General features: G+C 36.9%; 1 long non-coding RNA gene across 1 annotated transcript; it reads left to right on the top strand.

The window, feature by feature from the left end:
• Positions 1-2903: 2903 nt before the first annotated feature.
• LOC129718900 (uncharacterized) lies at positions 2904-4069 on the top strand. The gene is made up of 3 exons (XR_008727077.1): positions 2904-3096; positions 3200-3267; positions 3328-4069. It is a non-coding gene; the product is annotated as an uncharacterized LOC129718900 (long non-coding RNA).
• Positions 4070-6801: the final 2732 nt, after the last annotated feature.

The raw sequence follows: 6801 nt of genomic DNA, 5'->3' as shown, positions 1-6801 counted from the left end.
CTATCGTGTGTACGGCGGCGTCAGTAGAAAACCTTTCTGGAAGCTATCAAAGGTTCTTAAGAAACCTTCAAAGCCCTTTCCAGTCCTCAAAGATGGTGACCAAATATTTCTTACGAATGAACAAAAAGCTCAAAAACTTGCTCAGCAGTTCGAGAGTGTTCATAATTTCAATTTGAACGTAATGAGTCCTATTAAAAATAAAGTATTACAAAAGTATGATCAGATCACCAATCAAGAATTTCTTCCTGAAGAGGTACTGAAAACAATCTTGAATGAAATACGGACTAGTGATGGGAAATATCGAGCAAAATCGTTAACGATAACATCAATAGTTTCCAAGCTTTTATCGATATTATCGACCGATTATCGATATTTTTTGGAGGTGGCGCGAGTTTGCAAAAGCAAGGATAATGTTTGTTCACTTGTAAATTTTACCGAAGTCTATTCGGCCAGTAGAGAATTGGGAACAAAAATTGGCTATTTTTGATAACTATTATATGATATTTTGCAAGTGCAAGAAATAATTCGCATACTTTGTGCCACCTGAACTACCACCTGCGACTTATCGATAATTATCGTTAGTGCTAATATTTAACGATATTATCGATATGCAGCAATTATCGATATTAACGGTATATATTGATGACTTTATCATCACTTATACGAACTATTATCAAGAACTTTAAAAACATGAAAGCATCAGGAGATGATGGGATTTTTTATATCCTCCTCAAAAGACTTCCCGAAAACTCTTTAAATGTCTTGGTGAGAATTTTTAACAGATGCTTTAAATTAGCATATTTTCCCTCAAAATGAAAAATGCCAAAGTCACTCCAATTTTAAAACCTGAAAAAAATCCAGCTGAAGCATCAAGTTATCGTCCAATTAGTTTACTCTCTTCTATAAGCAAACTTTTTGAAAGAATGATTCTTAATAGAATGATTAAACATATCAATGAAAATTCAATTTTTGCAAATGAGCAGTTTGGATTTCGCCACGGGCACTCGACTACTCATCAGTTACTTAGAGTAACTAATATGATCAGTACTAATAAATCTGAAGGTAATTACACTGGAGCTGCTCTTCTAGACATAGAAAAAGCATTCGACAGTGTTTGGCATAAAGGTTTGATAGATAAAATGTCTAATTTCCGTTTTTCTCTTTACATCACAAAAATATTACAAAGTTACTTGACTGACCGCAGTCTTCAGGTTAACTATTTGAATAGTAAATCTGATTGATTGCCTGTTAGAGCTGGTGTACCTGTACCTGTAGTCTTATATAATATTTTTACTTCTGATCTTCCTGATTTACCACCAGGATGTGAGAAATCTCTGTTTTGTGACGATACAAGCATTTCTGTAAAGGAAAAAGCCTTCGTGTCAAAGGCAGTAGGCTGCAAAAAAGGGTAGATATATTTTCTTCATATTTGCAAAAATGGAAGATTTCTCCTAATGCATCAAAACACAGTAAATTATTTTTCCCCATAAACCAAGAGTTTCTTTTCTCAAACCCACCAATAATCATGTTGTTAAGATGAACGGTGCAATCTTAAATTGGTCTGACCAGGTTAAATATTTAGGGCTAATTTATGATAAATATCTTACCTTTAAGGAGCACATTGAGAATATCCAAACAAAGTGCAATAAATATATAAAATGTTTGTATCCTCTTATCAACAGAAATTCTAGACTTTGTCTCATGAATGAACTGTTAATTTACAAACAAATACTTAGACCAGCAATGTTATATGCAGTCCCCATCTGGACAAGTTGTTACACAACCAGAAAGAAGATGCTTCAAAGGATTCAGAACAAACTTCTGAAAATGATATTGAAGCGTCCTCGCTGGTTTAGCACGAATGAACTACACAGGCTCACTAATGTGGAAATATTAGAAAATATGTCAAACCAAATTATCAAAAAGTTCCGACAAAAATCGTTGCAATCCTCAATTACAACGATTAGCTCACTTTATAGTCCGTAAGATAGGCGTAAGATTAGATTAAGGTTTAATTTTAAACGCCTTTTTTTTTCTCTTGACAAGTAGGTTTACAATTTTCCTACAATTATATTAACTTAACTGCGGAAGCAATTACAATCTTTTAATGAAATAAAGCTTGATATATGTGTAATAGTGTTGATATGTCACCGTTTGTGGCAGAACACACAATAAAAATACTGAATAAGTATTAGTAAATAATTAATTCATCACAAAACATCCCAACCTATTAAAAAAAAAAGAATCTCACCCGTCAACCTCAAATGTCTAATTAGAAACACCACTGTTTCGTTCTCCAGTGTTTACTTGAAATGAAGATAAGTAATACAGTGAGCCCAGAGTTGCGAATGTTGTTCGGGATGGGCACGAGTTTTGTATCTTCAAACAGGTCCAGATGAGTTTCTATGAAGCACCCTCATTGCGTGTTTTAGATAGCTTACATAAAGGCAAATGTTTGTGTTTTTCTCTGACGCAGTTTACAAATCGTGGTGTGATTCCAAGACGCATTTGAAGTCTTTGAAATCGTCAACGTTTGCATACTGCATGACGGGAAAAAATGCTGCTTGGCAACTCTTGTCATATTAGGGGCATTCATATAAAGCTGAGTATTCAGCGTATCCAGTGTATTCCTTGTATACTAATCCAAATATTTACGAGCTCGTATTTTCTTCAGAAGAAATCTGATTTACCAGGTCGTTTGTCAATACACGTCGATATTGATGAGTATTTATTTACGCCGTTTCAAATACCAAGTCTAAGGGGTCACCTAACGGAATTGGATTGTGCTCCGTTCCGATAACAAATTTCCAAATTAAATGTGTAATGTCATGTACCTTTAAAAAAGTTCGTTTGATATACTTGCCAAAGTTGTTTTCAGACAAAATTCAAACCTTCAAAATTAGATTAACCTAAATGCTTACCAAAATGGATTAATTACTGATGTACTGAAAACATTTTGCGTACCATATATCTTCAACTATATCTACAAGCCCCTCGTTCTCCACGCCTGCTGCAGCTGCCGAAAACGTCTAAACAAAGTATCGACCACTTGTGCTTCCCAAATTTGTTGAAGTGCGGATAAAAATCATGACTGAGGTAAAAAAGTTGGCTTTTTGTCGTTATCTATACTTAAAAAATATATTTCTGGTTTGTGAAAAACGAAAACGACAACGATTGCAACCTACTCACCGATGGACAGATGCAGAAACTGCCGATCTGCTTAATACTGTTCTGGAAGAGGTGAAAGATAACCCGGAGTCCCTAGAGGTTTGTTAATTTATCTTATTCTTCTGCAGTTCTGGCTGATTAATTTTCATCTTTTTTCAGAAACCTACCGCTCAATTTTTTAGCATAAAGAATGCTCAAAAAACTCCCTCAATTTAAGTTGTGAATTGGACGTTAATGAAGAGTAAATTGAGGAAATGGAAGACATCGTACTTCAAAACAGAAGTTTGGAAAAATCAAACTGGTGCTGACCTGCTGGCAGAAGGTATGGAATCAAGCGTATCGGAATATATACATAAAATATGTCCATATTATGAAACTCTGGAACAAATCTTTGGTCAACGTAAAAGTGTTAAACCAGACTTCGTTATTGAGACGTCAAGCAGCACCTATGAAGATTGCATTGTTGAAACTGAACCTGCCAATGCTAGCATTTCTGAATTATACGATTCGGACCAGTTTGTCACTTAAGATGCTGCTTCCATTGAGAATATCACGGAAGAGCGGCATGAATTTTACAGCATTCAAAAACCAGCTTAAGAAGCGATCTCTGAAAAGGAACAAACCATCGATTAATTCTGGATCGATTTCGCTACTGGTGGACATACATGAGAAAAAACTTAAGTTTGAAGAGACGAAATGGAATAAGCAGATACAAATGGAAGAAAAAAGATTGCAGCTGGCCAAGGTACAGGCGGAAAATTAAGTTGAATTAAAAAAATCACAAGAAGGTTGTATGCAAAGCCACGACCGCAAGGTTGAAGTAGAATACTTTTACAAGAAAGATAACCTGGCTGCTTGCGTGTCAGTCATTTTTTCTAGTAAATAAACGTTGACCGTTCATTGGCAGTATTGTAATTTCTTTTTGTCTGATATTTTGAATGAAGTTTATTGGATATTTTTAAATTTTGTACAAATGAGAAGTTGAAGTGCTGCCGAATTGTAATATGCACATTTAATACGACATCATTAAACGGGAACGGAACAAAGGCTACGGTTATGCAGAACGCGAATGCCGGCGCGATGCGATTCGCCTTACCGTGGTGAATGTACAGCTCTTTTTAAGGCGAAGTAGAGCTATACATTTCAACAGATTTCGTCTTGCCGAATCGCATCGCGCCGTTATTTGCGTTCTGCATGACCGTAGCCAAACACTAAGCGACGCAAACACGTAATAATAGTCAAAGTATGCATGTAGATGAAGATAATTAACTTTGGATTATAGCGCAAAACGAGAAAATATTAACTCTTCAAATAATCATTTGTGTTCAAATTTCAGTTGTTCAATTTAATATCCGATGAAATGTTTGTTTATTATCTGATGAAGCTCTTATATAGGCCAAATGATGCATTCCCAATTTACTAGGTCCATAACTCTGCCGACCGTGCTTGGGAAAGCGCGGTATAACGACCAATCAGAGGTCGAATTTTGTGTTTTGACAAGGCTTAAGAGTTTTCAATAGTACAATAGTTCGAATGATAAAATTGCAATTTCATGCATTTGGTAGAAATCTTAGAAGATTTTCTAATCGAATGCTGCAAAAACGAAGGAAATCCATCGAAAACTAACCGATTTATTAGCGTTTGAAATTTTTCTCACTTTTTTCAGTTTTAGATTTTCATTTTACATCCCTATGTAGCCGAACTTCCTGAGAGAAGTATTCTAATTCAAAACAAATCTTCATTAATTCATTTGTTGTCCTTATAAGGACAATTGTTCAATTTATCATAGGATGTAGTGTTTATCTTACATCTCTGTGTTACCTTGATACTGAGGACTAAGGCGCGCGGTCAACACAATGAGAAAGGTGTTTTCACATTGAAAACTAGACACGGCTTTACTGGAGGAAGTGTTGGCAAATGTATCTACCGCTAACACCACCGCTATCATACGAAAGCGCGTCGTTTCATGTGGGGAATATCAACAACGAAAAATGACGCGCGTCTATGCATAACCCGAACTGTTTCGCCGTGCTGCTCCCATTTACCTTTACATCGGCCTCAGGGAAGTACTGCTATTGGTACCAAAAGCTATTAACTCTTCAAATAAGTGTGTTATTTGTTCTCAAAAGAACAATTGTTCAATTCAAAATCGGATTTACGCAATCGAATCTCTGTAATATTACCGACAATAATATTCTTCTGAACAATTCAAAATCGGATTTACGCAATCGAATCTCTGTAATATTACCGACAATAATATTCTTCTGAACAAACTGATACAACTTTCCCATTAGGCCTCTGCCATAATAGACGCGAAAAGCGACGCGAACCGATTCGCTCAGCTGTAGGTTAATGTACAGCCATCAGTAGAGCTGTACATCAACCTACGGCCGAGCGAATCGGTTCGCGCCGCTTTTCGCGTCTACTATGGCAGAGGCCTTAGAGAAAGTTGCTGGCTGATGTATTCACTTCATGCAAGCCTGCTGCTGATGCTTCCCGCTACCACACTGAAACAGCATTTTAGTGAAGGGAGTGTCGTTGCATCAGCTGACCCTGCTACTATCGATGCTGATATACCCGCTGCAACAACTACGCTATGCATAGCCATGCCACAGTTGTGGCCGCTATACGCTGGCCCAACTGCTGAGCAACTGCAACGCTATCCGTAGTCATGCCACAGTTGTGGCCGCCATTGGCATCCGCTGGCCCTGCTGCTATCGATGGTGAGATCCACTGTAACTGCTACGCTTATTCGCAGCCATGCCACAGTTGTGGCCGCTATTCGCTATCGATGGTACCCACTGCTCGCTCCCGCTGCTGCTAAGGGAGGACTGCTGTCGTCGCTGTTCAGAACTACTATGAGCGGCTTCGACTAAAACAGGCTCTTATATAGGGATGAAAATAGGAATGAATTATTTTACGTACGTGGTGGAATGATATAACTTGAAAAATATGTGTGACTTCATACTGGTTCAGAGCGATCATTTGATAAGCTCCACCTCTTTTTTCAGTTTCTAAAGTTTTTCCTCAGTTTCGTAGCGCGGATGCACAAAAATGATATCTTGTGAACATTCTGTCGAGCCGGACCGATAGCAAGAGTTGCCAATGTTCCAGTTTAAACTGGATTCCTCCAGTTTATTTTGACTGATCCAGTCAAACAGTTTAATCCCAGAATTTTCCAGTTTTTTTTTTATTTATTTCCCAGTTTTACCCAGATTTTTCATGTACTCAAGCTCCGATTGGTTTTTGGAAATCTTTTTAGAACGTAAATGTTGTGTTAAATGTGTAAATGTTGTGTTAAATCATTGTAACAGTTCTTATCTACGTTTCCAGCCTATTCTATTTTCTCGCACGAAACACGGCCAAAACATAAACTACATAGCATTGATGAGATGAAAAAGGAAAGTAAGATAAGCTTTATTCAGAAACTGACGGATAGATTTACCAGATCGTGGAAAAAATCAATTCCAATGGTAGCTTAATATGTTATTTAAAAATAAAAATAATCGATCTCAAAAATGTCATATACAGGCGGCATTCTTCAAAATAATTTCTGTTGCGTAGCAGTTTAAAATATGTTCGTATAATTAGATACCAAAAGATAGCGAACTCAAAGATAGTTGGAACTTAAAC

This window comes from Wyeomyia smithii, chromosome 1 (genome assembly GCF_029784165.1).
Source record: "Wyeomyia smithii strain HCP4-BCI-WySm-NY-G18 chromosome 1, ASM2978416v1, whole genome shotgun sequence".
Taxonomy (NCBI): Eukaryota; Metazoa; Arthropoda; class Insecta; order Diptera; family Culicidae; genus Wyeomyia; species Wyeomyia smithii.
The sequence above is the reverse complement of the archived record's forward strand: the minus strand, read 5'-3'. Positions and strand labels throughout refer to the sequence as shown.